This window comes from Anomaloglossus baeobatrachus, unplaced genomic scaffold (assembly GCF_048569485.1).
Source record: "Anomaloglossus baeobatrachus isolate aAnoBae1 unplaced genomic scaffold, aAnoBae1.hap1 Scaffold_3267, whole genome shotgun sequence".
Lineage (NCBI taxonomy): Eukaryota > Metazoa > Chordata > Amphibia > Anura > Aromobatidae > Anomaloglossus > Anomaloglossus baeobatrachus.
Genome location: NW_027442654.1, coordinates 48,022 through 66,239, shown reverse-complemented (window position 1 = coordinate 66,239; position 18,218 = coordinate 48,022). Strand labels below are relative to the sequence as shown.

Genomic DNA, 18,218 nt, shown 5'->3' with positions numbered 1-18,218 from the left:
CATCCAAATAGCAAACTCATCACCACTCAACCTGACCAACTCGGCTATGTCCCCGTGCTGCAGTTCTCTGTCTTATCTAGATCATTTGCAATTGAATGGAATAGATCCCTTTTGGACAAAGTGGATTCACCTGCTGCTGCAGTGACCACAGGTGTGATAACATCTAGAATTGGCATCTGGTGCGATCTCTCCGCTTCCACTCCAAAGAAAGTTACCTGTTTATTCCTATCATGCATTGGTTTTTGGGGTTTTCTTTGAGTAATGATGATCTCTTTAGTAGTCTGTTGGCGCCCTCTCCTGGAGGAATAGTTTGCTTGCTCTTGGACATTCTAAAAGAGAGGTCATGATAGACATTGAGCTTCTGAGCTCAATTGGGGACAGTCATGGGTGATGAATGTTTGCAACCTACTGCGAAGCCTCATACCGCAATATAAGGAACGTCAAATACTAAGAAAGGGCGGCCTATGAAAGAATTACTACTTTCAATAAGTACACTTAAACGGCTAATTGGGAATAGAAAAACTGTAAAAAGCCCTCTGAGAAAGCCCCCCTCTAACCTTTGATAGTAAGCTTTTCTGTAGTCTGCCTGTTGATGTATTTTCCGTTTGAACTGTGCACAACATGAAGAGACGGAACACTGGCGGCTTGTCACAATGCCCCCCGATGACATCACAATAGCGCTGCTGCCTAGAAAACAAGCTGCGCAGAAGAAGTTGTTCTTTGGGTGGGAGGGTGGGCTAGTGGAAGGAGGGGGCAATCTCTTTTTTTCCCGGGTGGTAGGGGGATGACAGGAGAAGGGAAGCGGGTGGTGAGAAAGGTACAGAGGGCAGGGTTTGGGGGCTGGGAAGGAAAGGGAAAAGATTAGGGTTTGGGGATGATGAAAGGGCTTTCTACGGGTAAGGATGGCAAAGGGTGGCAGTGACGGAAAGTCAGGCAACCTGTCCTGTCCGTCTTTTTGTATCGTGAATTGGAAAGACTGCAAGGGGGAGGGGAGTTGCTTGCGCCCTAAAGGAGGAGTTATTCAGATTCATTGCAGTGGGCGGCGGCTGCAAAACGCACCATTCTTCTTGTTTTGGCTCTGCAAAGCAGCCTTTTCAAGGGTTGGCTTGGGTGACAAAATGTCTTGTGTAGGCGTGGGTTTGTCTCCCTCTCGCTCTCTCTCCCTAAGATGTGTCCGGCATAGGCCAGGGTGCCACTCGAGGCCCAAACCAATTCTGGTTATCGCTTCTCGGCCTTTTGGCTAAGATCAAGTGTAGTATCTGTTCTTATCAGTTTAATATCTGATACGTCCCCTATCTGGGGACCATATATTAAATGGATTTTTAGAACAGGGAGATGGAAAAAGAGCTTGCTCTGTCCACTCCACGCATTGACCTGGTATTGCAGTACCTCCAGGAACGGTGCACCCCTTCTTAACCCAGTTTCCAAAAGCAGAACTCAATTCACCTGATTCATATTAGCCCGATTTAATGAATTGGAAGAAAGCATACGTCTTCATATGCACCTCAATTTGGCCCATTCACTTTTCACACTTCCTCCTTTTGTTTTTTATCTTTCACACTTTTGACTTTCTTTATTCATCCAAATAGCAAACTCATCACCACTCAACCTGACCAACTCGGCTATGTCCCCGTGCTGCAGTTCTCTGTCTTATCTAGATCATTTGCAATTGAATGGAATAGATCCCTTTTGGACAAAGTGGATTCACCTGCTGCTGCAGTGACCACAGGTGTGATAACATCTAGAATTGGCATCTGGTGCGATCTCTCCGCTTCCACTCCAAAGAAAGTTACCTGTTTATTCCTATCATGCATTGGTTTTTGGGGTTTTCTTTGAGTAATGATGATCTCTTTAGTAGTCTGTTGGCGCCCTCTCCTGGAGGAATAGTTTGCTTGCTCTTGGACATTCTAAAAGAGAGGTCATGATAGACATTGAGCTTCTGAGCTCAATTGGGGACAGTCATGGGTGATGAATGTTTGCAACCTACTGCGAAGCCTCATACCGCAATATAAGGAACGTCAAATACTAAGAAAGGGCGGCCTATGAAAGAATTACTACTTTCAATAAGTACACTTAAACGGCTAATTGGGAATAGAAAAACTGTAAAAAGCCCTCTGAGAAAGCCCCCCTCTAACCTTTGATAGTAAACTTTTCTGTAGTCTGCCTGTTGATGTATTTTCCGTTTGAACTGTGCACAACATGAAGAGACGGAACACTGGCGGCTTGTCACAATGCCCCCCGATGACATCACAATAGCGCTGCTGCCTAGAAAACAAGCTGCGCAGAAGAAGTTGTTCTTTGGGTGGGAGGGTGGGCTAGTGGAAGGAGGGGGCAATCTCTTTTTTTCCCGGGTGGTAGGGGGATGACAGGAGAAGGGAAGCGGGTGGTGAGAAAGGTACAGAGGGCAGGGTTTGGGGGCTGGGAAGGAAAGGGAAAAGATTAGGGTTTGGGGATGATGAAAGGGCTTTCTACGGGTAAGGATGGCAAAGGGTGGCAGTGACGGAAAGTCAGGCAACCTGTCCTGTCCGTCTTTTTGTATCGTGAATTGGAAAGACTGCAAGGGGGAGGGGAGTTGCTTGCGCCCTAAAGGAGGAGTTATTCAGATTCATTGCAGTGGGCGGCGGCTGCAAAACGCACCATTCTTCTTGTTTTGGCTCTGCAAAGCAGCCTTTTCAAGGGTTGGCTTGGGTGACAAAATGTCTTGTGTAGGCGTGGGTTTGTCTCCCTCTCGCTCTCTCTCCCTAAGATGTGTCCGGCATAGGCCAGGGTGCCACTCGAGGCCCAAACCAATTCTGGTTATCGCTTCTCGGCCTTTTGGCTAAGATCAAGTGTAGTATCTGTTCTTATCAGTTTAATATCTGATACGTCCCCTATCTGGGGACCATATATTAAATGGATTTTTAGAACAGGGAGATGGAAAAAGAGCTTGCTCTGTCCACTCCACGCATTGACCTGGTATTGCAGTACCTCCAGGAACGGTGCACCCCTTCTTAACCCAGTTTCCAAAAGCAGAACTCAATTCACCTGATTCATATTAGCCCGATTTAATGAATTGGAAGAAAGCATACGTCTTCATATGCACCTCAATTTGGCCCATTCACTTTTCACACTTCCTCCTTTTGTTTTTTATCTTTCACACTTTTGACTTTCTTTATTCATCCAAATAGCAAACTCATCACCACTCAACCTGACCAACTCGGCTATGTCCCCGTGCTGCAGTTCTCTGTCTTATCTAGATCATTTGCAATTGAATGGAATAGATCCCTTTTGGACAAAGTGGATTCACCTGCTGCTGCAGTGACCACAGGTGTGATAACATCTAGAATTGGCATCTGGTGCGATCTCTCCGCTTCCACTCCAAAGAAAGTTACCTGTTTATTCCTATCATGCATTGGTTTTTGGGGTTTTCTTTGAGTAATGATGATCTCTTTAGTAGTCTGTTGGCGCCCTCTCCTGGAGGAATAGTTTGCTTGCTCTTGGACATTCTAAAAGAGAGGTCATGATAGACATTGAGCTTCTGAGCTCAATTGGGGACAGTCATGGGTGATGAATGTTTGCAACCTACTGCGAAGCCTCATACCGCAATATAAGGAACGTCAAATACTAAGAAAGGGCGGCCTATGAAAGAATTACTACTTTCAATAAGTACACTTAAACGGCTAATTGGGAATAGAAAAACTGTAAAAAGCCCTCTGAGAAAGCCCCCCTCTAACCTTTGATAGTAAGCTTTTCTGTAGTCTGCCTGTTGATGTATTTTCCGTTTGAACTGTGCACAACATGAAGAGACGGAACACTGGCGGCTTGTCACAATGCCCCCCGATGACATCACAATAGCGCTGCTGCCTAGAAAACAAGCTGCGCAGAAGAAGTTGTTCTTTGGGTGGGAGGGTGGGCTAGTGGAAGGAGGGGGCAATCTCTTTTTTTCCCGGGTGGTAGGGGGATGACAGGAGAAGGGAAGCGGGTGGTGAGAAAGGTACAGAGGGCAGGGTTTGGGGGCTGGGAAGGAAAGGGAAAAGATTAGGGTTTGGGGATGATGAAAGGGCTTTCTACGGGTAAGGATGGCAAAGGGTGGCAGTGACGGAAAGTCAGGCAACCTGTCCTGTCCGTCTTTTTGTATCGTGAATTGGAAAGACTGCAAGGGGGAGGGGAGTTGCTTGCGCCCTAAAGGAGGAGTTATTCAGATTCATTGCAGTGGGCGGCGGCTGCAAAACGCACCATTCTTCTTGTTTTGGCTCTGCAAAGCAGCCTTTTCAAGGGTTGGCTTGGGTGACAAAATGTCTTGTGTAGGCGTGGGTTTGTCTCCCTCTCGCTCTCTCTCCCTAAGATGTGTCCGGCATAGGCCAGGGTGCCACTCGAGGCCCAAACCAATTCTGGTTATCGCTTCTCGGCCTTTTGGCTAAGATCAAGTGTAGTATCTGTTCTTATCAGTTTAATATCTGATACGTCCCCTATCTGGGGACCATATATTAAATGGATTTTTAGAACAGGGAGATGGAAAAAGAGCTTGCTCTGTCCACTCCACGCATTGACCTGGTATTGCAGTACCTCCAGGAACGGTGCACCCCTTCTTAACCCAGTTTCCAAAAGCAGAACTCAATTCACCTGATTCATATTAGCCCGATTTAATGAATTGGAAGAAAGCATACGTCTTCATATGCACCTCAATTTGGCCCATTCACTTTTCACACTTCCTCCTTTTGTTTTTTATCTTTCACACTTTTGACTTTCTTTATTCATCCAAATAGCAAACTCATCACCACTCAACCTGACCAACTCGGCTATGTCCCCGTGCTGCAGTTCTCTGTCTTATCTAGATCATTTGCAATTGAATGGAATAGATCCCTTTTGGACAAAGTGGATTCACCTGCTGCTGCAGTGACCACAGGTGTGATAACATCTAGAATTGGCATCTGGTGCGATCTCTCCGCTTCCACTCCAAAGAAAGTTACCTGTTTATTCCTATCATGCATTGGTTTTTGGGGTTTTCTTTGAGTAATGATGATCTCTTTAGTAGTCTGTTGGCGCCCTCTCCTGGAGGAATAGTTTGCTTGCTCTTGGACATTCTAAAAGAGAGGTCATGATAGACATTGAGCTTCTGAGCTCAATTGGGGACAGTCATGGGTGATGAATGTTTGCAACCTACTGCGAAGCCTCATACCGCAATATAAGGAACGTCAAATACTAAGAAAGGGCGGCCTATGAAAGAATTACTACTTTCAATAAGTACACTTAAACGGCTAATTGGGAATAGAAAAACTGTAAAAAGCCCTCTGAGAAAGCCCCCCTCTAACCTTTGATAGTAAGCTTTTCTGTAGTCTGCCTGTTGATGTATTTTCCGTTTGAACTGTGCACAACATGAAGAGACGGAACACTGGCGGCTTGTCACAATGCCCCCCGATGACATCACAATAGCGCTGCTGCCTAGAAAACAAGCTGCGCAGAAGAAGTTGTTCTTTGGGTGGGAGGGTGGGCTAGTGGAAGGAGGGGGCAATCTCTTTTTTTCCCGGGTGGTAGGGGGATGACAGGAGAAGGGAAGCGGGTGGTGAGAAAGGTACAGAGGGCAGGGTTTGGGGGCTGGGAAGGAAAGGGAAAAGATTAGGGTTTGGGGATGATGAAAGGGCTTTCTACGGGTAAGGATGGCAAAGGGTGGCAGTGACGGAAAGTCAGGCAACCTGTCCTGTCCGTCTTTTTGTATCGTGAATTGGAAAGACTGCAAGGGGGAGGGGAGTTGCTTGCGCCCTAAAGGAGGAGTTATTCAGATTCATTGCAGTGGGCGGCGGCTGCAAAACGCACCATTCTTCTTGTTTTGGCTCTGCAAAGCAGCCTTTTCAAGGGTTGGCTTGGGTGACAAAATGTCTTGTGTAGGCGTGGGTTTGTCTCCCTCTCGCTCTCTCTCCCTAAGATGTGTCCGGCATAGGCCAGGGTGCCACTCGAGGCCCAAACCAATTCTGGTTATCGCTTCTCGGCCTTTTGGCTAAGATCAAGTGTAGTATCTGTTCTTATCAGTTTAATATCTGATACGTCCCCTATCTGGGGACCATATATTAAATGGATTTTTAGAACAGGGAGATGGAAAAAGAGCTTGCTCTGTCCACTCCACGCATTGACCTGGTATTGCAGTACCTCCAGGAACGGTGCACCCCTTCTTAACCCAGTTTCCAAAAGCAGAACTCAATTCACCTGATTCATATTAGCCCGATTTAATGAATTGGAAGAAAGCATACGTCTTCATATGCACCTCAATTTGGCCCATTCACTTTTCACACTTCCTCCTTTTGTTTTTTATCTTTCACACTTTTGACTTTCTTTATTCATCCAAATAGCAAACTCATCACCACTCAACCTGACCAACTCGGCTATGTCCCCGTGCTGCAGTTCTCTGTCTTATCTAGATCATTTGCAATTGAATGGAATAGATCCCTTTTGGACAAAGTGGATTCACCTGCTGCTGCAGTGACCACAGGTGTGATAACATCTAGAATTGGCATCTGGTGCGATCTCTCCGCTTCCACTCCAAAGAAAGTTACCTGTTTATTCCTATCATGCATTGGTTTTTGGGGTTTTCTTTGAGTAATGATGATCTCTTTAGTAGTCTGTTGGCGCCCTCTCCTGGAGGAATAGTTTGCTTGCTCTTGGACATTCTAAAAGAGAGGTCATGATAGACATTGAGCTTCTGAGCTCAATTGGGGACAGTCATGGGTGATGAATGTTTGCAACCTACTGCGAAGCCTCATACCGCAATATAAGGAACGTCAAATACTAAGAAAGGGCGGCCTATGAAAGAATTACTACTTTCAATAAGTACACTTAAACGGCTAATTGGGAATAGAAAAACTGTAAAAAGCCCTCTGAGAAAGCCCCCCTCTAACCTTTGATAGTAAGCTTTTCTGTAGTCTGCCTGTTGATGTATTTTCCGTTTGAACTGTGCACAACATGAAGAGACGGAACACTGGCGGCTTGTCACAATGCCCCCCGATGACATCACAATAGCGCTGCTGCCTAGAAAACAAGCTGCGCAGAAGAAGTTGTTCTTTGGGTGGGAGGGTGGGCTAGTGGAAGGAGGGGGCAATCTCTTTTTTTCCCGGGTGGTAGGGGGATGACAGGAGAAGGGAAGCGGGTGGTGAGAAAGGTACAGAGGGCAGGGTTTGGGGGCTGGGAAGGAAAGGGAAAAGATTAGGGTTTGGGGATGATGAAAGGGCTTTCTACGGGTAAGGATGGCAAAGGGTGGCAGTGACGGAAAGTCAGGCAACCTGTCCTGTCCGTCTTTTTGTATCGTGAATTGGAAAGACTGCAAGGGGGAGGGGAGTTGCTTGCGCCCTAAAGGAGGAGTTATTCAGATTCATTGCAGTGGGCGGCGGCTGCAAAACGCACCATTCTTCTTGTTTTGGCTCTGCAAAGCAGCCTTTTCAAGGGTTGGCTTGGGTGACAAAATGTCTTGTGTAGGCGTGGGTTTGTCTCCCTCTCGCTCTCTCTCCCTAAGATGTGTCCGGCATAGGCCAGGGTGCCACTCGAGGCCCAAACCAATTCTGGTTATCGCTTCTCGGCCTTTTGGCTAAGATCAAGTGTAGTATCTGTTCTTATCAGTTTAATATCTGATACGTCCCCTATCTGGGGACCATATATTAAATGGATTTTTAGAACAGGGAGATGGAAAAAGAGCTTGCTCTGTCCACTCCACGCATTGACCTGGTATTGCAGTACCTCCAGGAACGGTGCACCCCTTCTTAACCCAGTTTCCAAAAGCAGAACTCAATTCACCTGATTCATATTAGCCCGATTTAATGAATTGGAAGAAAGCATACGTCTTCATATGCACCTCAATTTGGCCCATTCACTTTTCACACTTCCTCCTTTTGTTTTTTATCTTTCACACTTTTGACTTTCTTTATTCATCCAAATAGCAAACTCATCACCACTCAACCTGACCAACTCGGCTATGTCCCCGTGCTGCAGTTCTCTGTCTTATCTAGATCATTTGCAATTGAATGGAATAGATCCCTTTTGGACAAAGTGGATTCACCTGCTGCTGCAGTGACCACAGGTGTGATAACATCTAGAATTGGCATCTGGTGCGATCTCTCCGCTTCCACTCCAAAGAAAGTTACCTGTTTATTCCTATCATGCATTGGTTTTTGGGGTTTTCTTTGAGTAATGATGATCTCTTTAGTAGTCTGTTGGCGCCCTCTCCTGGAGGAATAGTTTGCTTGCTCTTGGACATTCTAAAAGAGAGGTCATGATAGACATTGAGCTTCTGAGCTCAATTGGGGACAGTCATGGGTGATGAATGTTTGCAACCTACTGCGAAGCCTCATACCGCAATATAAGGAACGTCAAATACTAAGAAAGGGCGGCCTATGAAAGAATTACTACTTTCAATAAGTACACTTAAACGGCTAATTGGGAATAGAAAAACTGTAAAAAGCCCTCTGAGAAAGCCCCCCTCTAACCTTTGATAGTAAGCTTTTCTGTAGTCTGCCTGTTGATGTATTTTCCGTTTGAACTGTGCACAACATGAAGAGACGGAACACTGGCGGCTTGTCACAATGCCCCCCGATGACATCACAATAGCGCTGCTGCCTAGAAAACAAGCTGCGCAGAAGAAGTTGTTCTTTGGGTGGGAGGGTGGGCTAGTGGAAGGAGGGGGCAATCTCTTTTTTTCCCGGGTGGTAGGGGGATGACAGGAGAAGGGAAGCGGGTGGTGAGAAAGGTACAGAGGGCAGGGTTTGGGGGCTGGGAAGGAAAGGGAAAAGATTAGGGTTTGGGGATGATGAAAGGGCTTTCTACGGGTAAGGATGGCAAAGGGTGGCAGTGACGGAAAGTCAGGCAACCTGTCCTGTCCGTCTTTTTGTATCGTGAATTGGAAAGACTGCAAGGGGGAGGGGAGTTGCTTGCGCCCTAAAGGAGGAGTTATTCAGATTCATTGCAGTGGGCGGCGGCTGCAAAACGCACCATTCTTCTTGTTTTGGCTCTGCAAAGCAGCCTTTTCAAGGGTTGGCTTGGGTGACAAAATGTCTTGTGTAGGCGTGGGTTTGTCTCCCTCTCGCTCTCTCTCCCTAAGATGTGTCCGGCATAGGCCAGGGTGCCACTCGAGGCCCAAACCAATTCTGGTTATCGCTTCTCGGCCTTTTGGCTAAGATCAAGTGTAGTATCTGTTCTTATCAGTTTAATATCTGATACGTCCCCTATCTGGGGACCATATATTAAATGGATTTTTAGAACAGGGAGATGGAAAAAGAGCTTGCTCTGTCCACTCCACGCATTGACCTGGTATTGCAGTACCTCCAGGAACGGTGCACCCCTTCTTAACCCAGTTTCCAAAAGCAGAACTCAATTCACCTGATTCATATTAGCCCGATTTAATGAATTGGAAGAAAGCATACGTCTTCATATGCACCTCAATTTGGCCCATTCACTTTTCACACTTCCTCCTTTTGTTTTTTATCTTTCACACTTTTGACTTTCTTTATTCATCCAAATAGCAAACTCATCACCACTCAACCTGACCAACTCGGCTATGTCCCCGTGCTGCAGTTCTCTGTCTTATCTAGATCATTTGCAATTGAATGGAATAGATCCCTTTTGGACAAAGTGGATTCACCTGCTGCTGCAGTGACCACAGGTGTGATAACATCTAGAATTGGCATCTGGTGCGATCTCTCCGCTTCCACTCCAAAGAAAGTTACCTGTTTATTCCTATCATGCATTGGTTTTTGGGGTTTTCTTTGAGTAATGATGATCTCTTTAGTAGTCTGTTGGCGCCCTCTCCTGGAGGAATAGTTTGCTTGCTCTTGGACATTCTAAAAGAGAGGTCATGATAGACATTGAGCTTCTGAGCTCAATTGGGGACAGTCATGGGTGATGAATGTTTGCAACCTACTGCGAAGCCTCATACCGCAATATAAGGAACGTCAAATACTAAGAAAGGGCGGCCTATGAAAGAATTACTACTTTCAATAAGTACACTTAAACGGCTAATTGGGAATAGAAAAACTGTAAAAAGCCCTCTGAGAAAGCCCCCCTCTAACCTTTGATAGTAAGCTTTTCTGTAGTCTGCCTGTTGATGTATTTTCCGTTTGAACTGTGCACAACATGAAGAGACGGAACACTGGCGGCTTGTCACAATGCCCCCCGATGACATCACAATAGCGCTGCTGCCTAGAAAACAAGCTGCGCAGAAGAAGTTGTTCTTTGGGTGGGAGGGTGGGCTAGTGGAAGGAGGGGGCAATCTCTTTTTTTCCCGGGTGGTAGGGGGATGACAGGAGAAGGGAAGCGGGTGGTGAGAAAGGTACAGAGGGCAGGGTTTGGGGGCTGGGAAGGAAAGGGAAAAGATTAGGGTTTGGGGATGATGAAAGGGCTTTCTACGGGTAAGGATGGCAAAGGGTGGCAGTGACGGAAAGTCAGGCAACCTGTCCTGTCCGTCTTTTTGTATCGTGAATTGGAAAGACTGCAAGGGGGAGGGGAGTTGCTTGCGCCCTAAAGGAGGAGTTATTCAGATTCATTGCAGTGGGCGGCGGCTGCAAAACGCACCATTCTTCTTGTTTTGGCTCTGCAAAGCAGCCTTTTCAAGGGTTGGCTTGGGTGACAAAATGTCTTGTGTAGGCGTGGGTTTGTCTCCCTCTCGCTCTCTCTCCCTAAGATGTGTCCGGCATAGGCCAGGGTGCCACTCGAGGCCCAAACCAATTCTGGTTATCGCTTCTCGGCCTTTTGGCTAAGATCAAGTGTAGTATCTGTTCTTATCAGTTTAATATCTGATACGTCCCCTATCTGGGGACCATATATTAAATGGATTTTTAGAACAGGGAGATGGAAAAAGAGCTTGCTCTGTCCACTCCACGCATTGACCTGGTATTGCAGTACCTCCAGGAACGGTGCACCCCTTCTTAACCCAGTTTCCAAAAGCAGAACTCAATTCACCTGATTCATATTAGCCCGATTTAATGAATTGGAAGAAAGCATACGTCTTCATATGCACCTCAATTTGGCCCATTCACTTTTCACACTTCCTCCTTTTGTTTTTTATCTTTCACACTTTTGACTTTCTTTATTCATCCAAATAGCAAACTCATCACCACTCAACCTGACCAACTCGGCTATGTCCCCGTGCTGCAGTTCTCTGTCTTATCTAGATCATTTGCAATTGAATGGAATAGATCCCTTTTGGACAAAGTGGATTCACCTGCTGCTGCAGTGACCACAGGTGTGATAACATCTAGAATTGGCATCTGGTGCGATCTCTCCGCTTCCACTCCAAAGAAAGTTACCTGTTTATTCCTATCATGCATTGGTTTTTGGGGTTTTCTTTGAGTAATGATGATCTCTTTAGTAGTCTGTTGGCGCCCTCTCCTGGAGGAATAGTTTGCTTGCTCTTGGACATTCTAAAAGAGAGGTCATGATAGACATTGAGCTTCTGAGCTCAATTGGGGACAGTCATGGGTGATGAATGTTTGCAACCTACTGCGAAGCCTCATACCGCAATATAAGGAACGTCAAATACTAAGAAAGGGCGGCCTATGAAAGAATTACTACTTTCAATAAGTACACTTAAACGGCTAATTGGGAATAGAAAAACTGTAAAAAGCCCTCTGAGAAAGCCCCCCTCTAACCTTTGATAGTAAGCTTTTCTGTAGTCTGCCTGTTGATGTATTTTCCGTTTGAACTGTGCACAACATGAAGAGACGGAACACTGGCGGCTTGTCACAATGCCCCCCGATGACATCACAATAGCGCTGCTGCCTAGAAAACAAGCTGCGCAGAAGAAGTTGTTCTTTGGGTGGGAGGGTGGGCTAGTGGAAGGAGGGGGCAATCTCTTTTTTTCCCGGGTGGTAGGGGGATGACAGGAGAAGGGAAGCGGGTGGTGAGAAAGGTACAGAGGGCAGGGTTTGGGGGCTGGGAAGGAAAGGGAAAAGATTAGGGTTTGGGGATGATGAAAGGGCTTTCTACGGGTAAGGATGGCAAAGGGTGGCAGTGACGGAAAGTCAGGCAACCTGTCCTGTCCGTCTTTTTGTATCGTGAATTGGAAAGACTGCAAGGGGGAGGGGAGTTGCTTGCGCCCTAAAGGAGGAGTTATTCAGATTCATTGCAGTGGGCGGCGGCTGCAAAACGCACCATTCTTCTTGTTTTGGCTCTGCAAAGCAGCCTTTTCAAGGGTTCGCTTGGGTGACAAAATGTCTTGTGTAGGCGTGGGTTTGTCTCCCTCTCGCTCTCTCTCCCTAAGATGTGTCCGGCATAGGCCAGGGTGCCACTCGAGGCCCAAACCAATTCTGGTTATCGCTTCTCGGCCTTTTGGCTAAGATCAAGTGTAGTATCTGTTCTTATCAGTTTAATATCTGATACGTCCCCTATCTGGGGACCATATATTAAATGGATTTTTAGAACAGGGAGATGGAAAAAGAGCTTGCTCTGTCCACTCCACGCATTGACCTGGTATTGCAGTACCTCCAGGAACGGTGCACCCCTTCTTAACCCAGTTTCCAAAAGCAGAACTCAATTCACCTGATTCATATTAGCCCGATTTAATGAATTGGAAGAAAGCATACGTCTTCATATGCACCTCAATTTGGCCCATTCACTTTTCACACTTCCTCCTTTTGTTTTTTATCTTTCACACTTTTGACTTTCTTTATTCATCCAAATAGCAAACTCATCACCACTCAACCTGACCAACTCGGCTATGTCCCCGTGCTGCAGTTCTCTGTCTTATCTAGATCATTTGCAATTGAATGGAATAGATCCCTTTTGGACAAAGTGGATTCACCTGCTGCTGCAGTGACCACAGGTGTGATAACATCTAGAATTGGCATCTGGTGCGATCTCTCCGCTTCCACTCCAAAGAAAGTTACCTGTTTATTCCTATCATGCATTGGTTTTTGGGGTTTTCTTTGAGTAATGATGATCTCTTTAGTAGTCTGTTGGCGCCCTCTCCTGGAGGAATAGTTTGCTTGCTCTTGGACATTCTAAAAGAGAGGTCATGATAGACATTGAGCTTCTGAGCTCAATTGGGGACAGTCATGGGTGATGAATGTTTGCAACCTACTGCGAAGCCTCATACCGCAATATAAGGAACGTCAAATACTAAGAAAGGGCGGCCTATGAAAGAATTACTACTTTCAATAAGTACACTTAAACGGCTAATTGGGAATAGAAAAACTGTAAAAAGCCCTCTGAGAAAGCCCCCCTCTAACCTTTGATAGTAAGCTTTTCTGTAGTCTGCCTGTTGATGTATTTTCCGTTTGAACTGTGCACAACATGAAGAGACGGAACACTGGCGGCTTGTCACAATGCCCCCCGATGACATCACAATAGCGCTGCTGCCTAGAAAACAAGCTGCGCAGAAGAAGTTGTTCTTTGGGTGGGAGGGTGGGCTAGTGGAAGGAGGGGGCAATCTCTTTTTTTCCCGGGTGGTAGGGGGATGACAGGAGAAGGGAAGCGGGTGGTGAGAAAGGTACAGAGGGCAGGGTTTGGGGGCTGGGAAGGAAAGGGAAAAGATTAGGGTTTGGGGATGATGAAAGGGCTTTCTACGGGTAAGGATGGCAAAGGGTGGCAGTGACGGAAAGTCAGGCAACCTGTCCTGTCCGTCTTTTTGTATCGTGAATTGGAAAGACTGCAAGGGGGAGGGGAGTTGCTTGCGCCCTAAAGGAGGAGTTATTCAGATTCATTGCAGTGGGCGGCGGCTGCAAAACGCACCATTCTTCTTGTTTTGGCTCTGCAAAGCAGCCTTTTCAAGGGTTGGCTTGGGTGACAAAATGTCTTGTGTAGGCGTGGGTTTGTCTCCCTCTCGCTCTCTCTCCCTAAGATGTGTCCGGCATAGGCCAGGGTGCCACTCGAGGCCCAAACCAATTCTGGTTATCGCTTCTCGGCCTTTTGGCTAAGATCAAGTGTAGTATCTGTTCTTATCAGTTTAATATCTGATACGTCCCCTATCTGGGGACCATATATTAAATGGATTTTTAGAACAGGGAGATGGAAAAAGAGCTTGCTCTGTCCACTCCACGCATTGACCTGGTATTGCAGTACCTCCAGGAACGGTGCACCCCTTCTTAACCCAGTTTCCAAAAGCAGAACTCAATTCACCTGATTCATATTAGCCCGATTTAATGAATTGGAAGAAAGCATACGTCTTCATATGCACCTCAATTTGGCCCATTCACTTTTCACACTTCCTCCTTTTGTTTTTTATCTTTCACACTTTTGACTTTCTTTATTCATCCAAATAGCAAACTCATCACCACTCAACCTGACCAACTCGGCTATGTCCCCGTGCTGCAGTTCTCTGTCTTATCTAGATCATTTGCAATTGAATGGAATAGATCCCTTTTGGACAAAGTGGATTCACCTGCTGCTGCAGTGACCACAGGTGTGATAACATCTAGAATTGGCATCTGGTGCGATCTCTCCGCTTCCACTCCAAAGAAAGTTACCTGTTTATTCCTATCATGCATTGGTTTTTGGGGTTTTCTTTGAGTAATGATGATCTCTTTAGTAGTCTGTTGGCGCCCTCTCCTGGAGGAATAGTTTGCTTGCTCTTGGACATTCTAAAAGAGAGGTCATGATAGACATTGAGCTTCTGAGCTCAATTGGGGACAGTCATGGGTGATGAATGTTTGCAACCTACTGCGAAGCCTCATACCGCAATATAAGGAACGTCAAATACTAAGAAAGGGCGGCCTATGAAAGAATTACTACTTTCAATAAGTACACTTAAACGGCTAATTGGGAATAGAAAAACTGTAAAAAGCCCTCTGAGAAAGCCCCCCTCTAACCTTTGATAGTAAGCTTTTCTGTAGTCTGCCTGTTGATGTATTTTCCGTTTGAACTGTGCACAACATGAAGAGACGGAACACTGGCGGCTTGTCACAATGCCCCCCGATGACATCACAATAGCGCTGCTGCCTAGAAAACAAGCTGCGCAGAAGAAGTTGTTCTTTGGGTGGGAGGGTGGGCTAGTGGAAGGAGGGGGCAATCTCTTTTTTTCCCGGGTGGTAGGGGGATGACAGGAGAAGGGAAGCGGGTGGTGAGAAAGGTACAGAGGGCAGGGTTTGGGGGCTGGGAAGGAAAGGGAAAAGATTAGGGTTTGGGGATGATGAAAGGGCTTTCTACGGGTAAGGATGGCAAAGGGTGGCAGTGACGGAAAGTCAGGCAACCTGTCCTGTCCGTCTTTTTGTATCGTGAATTGGAAAGACTGCAAGGGGGAGGGGAGTTGCTTGCGCCCTAAAGGAGGAGTTATTCAGATTCATTGCAGTGGGCGGCGGCTGCAAAACGCACCATTCTTCTTGTTTTGGCTCTGCAAAGCAGCCTTTTCAAGGGTTGGCTTGGGTGACAAAATGTCTTGTGTAGGCGTGGGTTTGTCTCCCTCTCGCTCTCTCTCCCTAAGATGTGTCCGGCATAGGCCAGGGTGCCACTCGAGGCCCAAACCAATTCTGGTTATCGCTTCTCGGCCTTTTGGCTAAGATCAAGTGTAGTATCTGTTCTTATCAGTTTAATATCTGATACGTCCCCTATCTGGGGACCATATATTAAATGGATTTTTAGAACAGGGAGATGGAAAAAGAGCTTGCTCTGTCCACTCCACGCATTGACCTGGTATTGCAGTACCTCCAGGAACGGTGCACCCCTTCTTAACCCAGTTTCCAAAAGCAGAACTCAATTCACCTGATTCATATTAGCCCGATTTAATGAATTGGAAGAAAGCATACGTCTTCATATGCACCTCAATTTGGCCCATTCACTTTTCACACTTCCTCCTTTTGTTTTTTATCTTTCACACTTTTGACTTTCTTTATTCATCCAAATAGCAAACTCATCACCACTCAACCTGACCAACTCGGCTATGTCCCCGTGCTGCAGTTCTCTGTCTTATCTAGATCATTTGCAATTGAATGGAATAGATCCCTTTTGGACAAAGTGGATTCACCTGCTGCTGCAGTGACCACAGGTGTGATAACATCTAGAATTGGCATCTGGTGCGATCTCTCCGCTTCCACTCCAAAGAAAGTTACCTGTTTATTCCTATCATGCATTGGTTTTTGGGGTTTTCTTTGAGTAATGATGATCTCTTTAGTAGTCTGTTGGCGCCCTCTCCTGGAGGAATAGTTTGCTTGCTCTTGGACATTCTAAAAGAGAGGTCATGATAGACATTGAGCTTCTGAGCTCAATTGGGGACAGTCATGGGTGATGAATGTTTGCAACCTACTGCGAAGCCTCATACCGCAATATAAGGAACGTCAAATACTAAGAAAGGGCGGCCTATGAAAGAATTACTACTTTCAATAAGTACACTTAAACGGCTAATTGGGAATAGAAAAACTGTAAAAAGCCCTCTGAGAAAGCCCCCCTCTAACCTTTGATAGTAAGCTTTTCTGTAGTCTGCCTGTTGATGTATTTTCCGTTTGAACTGTGCACAACATGAAGAGACGGAACACTGGCGGCTTGTCACAATGCCCCCCGATGACATCACAATAGCGCTGCTGCCTAGAAAACAAGCTGCGCAGAAGAAGTTGTTCTTTGGGTGGGAGGGTGGGCTAGTGGAAGGAGGGGGCAATCTCTTTTTTTCCCGGGTGGTAGGGGGATGACAGGAGAAGGGAAGCGGGTGGTGAGAAAGGTACAGAGGGCAGGGTTTGGGGGCTGGGAAGGAAAGGGAAAAGATTAGGGTTTGGGGATGATGAAAGGGCTTTCTACGGGTAAGGATGGCAAAGGGTGGCAGTGACGGAAAGTCAGGCAACCTGTCCTGTCCGTCTTTTTGTATCGTGAATTGGAAAGACTGCAAGGGGGAGGGGAGTTGCTTGCGCCCTAAAGGAGGAGTTATTCAGATTCATTGCAGTGGGCGGCGGCTGCAAAACGCACCATTCTTCTTGTTTTGGCTCTGCAAAGCAGCCTTTTCAAGGGTTGGCTTGGGTGACAAAATGTCTTGTGTAGGCGTGGGTTTGTCTCCCTCTCGCTCTCTCTCCCTAAGATGTGTCCGGCATAGGCCAGGGTGCCACTCGAGGCCCAAACCAATTCTGGTTATCGCTTCTCGGCCTTTTGGCTAAGATCAAGTGTAGTATCTGTTCTTATCAGTTTAATATCTGATACGTCCCCTATCTGGGGACCATATATTAAATGGATTTTTAGAACAGGGAGATGGAAAAAGAGCTTGCTCTGTCCACTCCACGCATTGACCTGGTATTGCAGTACCTCCAGGAACGGTGCACCCCTTCTTAACCCAGTTTCCAAAAGCAGAACTCAATTCACCTGATTCATATTAGCCCGATTTAATGAATTGGAAGAAAGCATACGTCTTCATATGCACCTCAATTTGGCCCATTCACTTTTCACACTTCCTCCTTTTGTTTTTTATCTTTCACACTTTTGACTTTCTTTATTCATCCAAATAGCAAACTCATCACCACTCAACCTGACCAACTCGGCTATGTCCCCGTGCTGCAGTTCTCTGTCTTATCTAGATCATTTGCAATTGAATGGAATAGATCCCTTTTGGACAAAGTGGATTCACCTGCTGCTGCAGTGACCACAGGTGTGATAACATCTAGAATTGGCATCTGGTGCGATCTCTCCGCTTCCACTCCAAAGAAAGTTACCTGTTTATTCCTATCATGCATTGGTTTTTGGGGTTTTCTTTGAGTAATGATGATCTCTTTAGTAGTCTGTTGGCGCCCTCTCCTGGAGGAATAGTTTGCTTGCTCTTGGACATTCTAAAAGAGAGGTCATGATAGACATTGAGCTTCTGAGCTCAATTGGGGACAGTCATGGGTGATGAATGTTTGCAACCTACTGCGAAGCCTCATACCGCAATATAAGGAACGTCAAATACTAAGAAAGGGCGGCCTATGAAAGAATTACTACTTTCAATAAGTACACTTAAACGGCTAATTGGGAATAGAAAAACTGTAAAAAGCCCTCTGAGAAAGCCCCCCTCTAACCTTTGATAGTAAGCTTTTCTGTAGTCTGCCTGTTGATGTATTTTCCGTTTGAACTGTGCACAACATGAAGAGACGGAACACTGGCGGCTTGTCACAATGCCCCCCGATGACATCACAATAGCGCTGCTGCCTAGAAAACAAGCTGCGCAGAAGAAGTTGTTCTTTGGGTGGGAGGGTGGGCTAGTGGAAGGAGGGGGCAATCTCTTTTTTTCCCGGGTGGTAGGGGGATGACAGGAGAAGGGAAGCGGGTGGTGAGAAAGGTACAGAGGGCAGGGTTTGGGGGCTGGGAAGGAAAGGGAAAAG

The 18,218-nt window shown here is 46.3% G+C and overlaps 11 non-coding genes across 11 annotated transcripts; all 11 read left to right on the top strand.

Annotated features, from left to right (window-relative positions):
* Positions 1–1,220: 1,220 nt before the first annotated feature.
* Positions 1,221–1,411, top strand: LOC142270381 (U2 spliceosomal RNA). The gene has a single exon (XR_012735689.1). It is a non-coding gene; the product is annotated as a U2 spliceosomal RNA (small nuclear RNA).
* Positions 1,412–2,798: 1,387 nt separating this feature from the next.
* Positions 2,799–2,989, top strand: LOC142270380 (U2 spliceosomal RNA). Its single transcript, XR_012735688.1, has one exon. It is a non-coding gene; the product is annotated as a U2 spliceosomal RNA (small nuclear RNA).
* Positions 2,990–4,376: 1,387 nt separating this feature from the next.
* On the top strand, positions 4,377–4,567 carry LOC142270379 (U2 spliceosomal RNA). Its single transcript, XR_012735687.1, has one exon. It is a non-coding gene; the product is annotated as a U2 spliceosomal RNA (small nuclear RNA).
* A 1,387-nt stretch (positions 4,568–5,954) lies between these two features.
* Positions 5,955–6,145, top strand: LOC142270378 (U2 spliceosomal RNA). The gene has a single exon (XR_012735686.1). It is a non-coding gene; the product is annotated as a U2 spliceosomal RNA (small nuclear RNA).
* A 1,387-nt stretch (positions 6,146–7,532) lies between these two features.
* LOC142270377 (U2 spliceosomal RNA) lies at positions 7,533–7,723 on the top strand. Its single transcript, XR_012735685.1, has one exon. It is a non-coding gene; the product is annotated as a U2 spliceosomal RNA (small nuclear RNA).
* Positions 7,724–9,110: 1,387 nt separating this feature from the next.
* On the top strand, positions 9,111–9,301 carry LOC142270376 (U2 spliceosomal RNA). The gene has a single exon (XR_012735684.1). It is a non-coding gene; the product is annotated as a U2 spliceosomal RNA (small nuclear RNA).
* Positions 9,302–10,688: 1,387 nt separating this feature from the next.
* LOC142270374 (U2 spliceosomal RNA) lies at positions 10,689–10,879 on the top strand. Its single transcript, XR_012735682.1, has one exon. It is a non-coding gene; the product is annotated as a U2 spliceosomal RNA (small nuclear RNA).
* A 1,387-nt stretch (positions 10,880–12,266) lies between these two features.
* On the top strand, positions 12,267–12,457 carry LOC142270373 (U2 spliceosomal RNA). Its single transcript, XR_012735681.1, has one exon. It is a non-coding gene; the product is annotated as a U2 spliceosomal RNA (small nuclear RNA).
* A 1,387-nt stretch (positions 12,458–13,844) lies between these two features.
* LOC142270372 (U2 spliceosomal RNA) lies at positions 13,845–14,035 on the top strand. Its single transcript, XR_012735680.1, has one exon. It is a non-coding gene; the product is annotated as a U2 spliceosomal RNA (small nuclear RNA).
* Positions 14,036–15,422: 1,387 nt separating this feature from the next.
* LOC142270370 (U2 spliceosomal RNA) lies at positions 15,423–15,613 on the top strand. The gene has a single exon (XR_012735679.1). It is a non-coding gene; the product is annotated as a U2 spliceosomal RNA (small nuclear RNA).
* A 1,387-nt stretch (positions 15,614–17,000) lies between these two features.
* On the top strand, positions 17,001–17,191 carry LOC142270369 (U2 spliceosomal RNA). The gene has a single exon (XR_012735678.1). It is a non-coding gene; the product is annotated as a U2 spliceosomal RNA (small nuclear RNA).
* Positions 17,192–18,218: the final 1,027 nt, after the last annotated feature.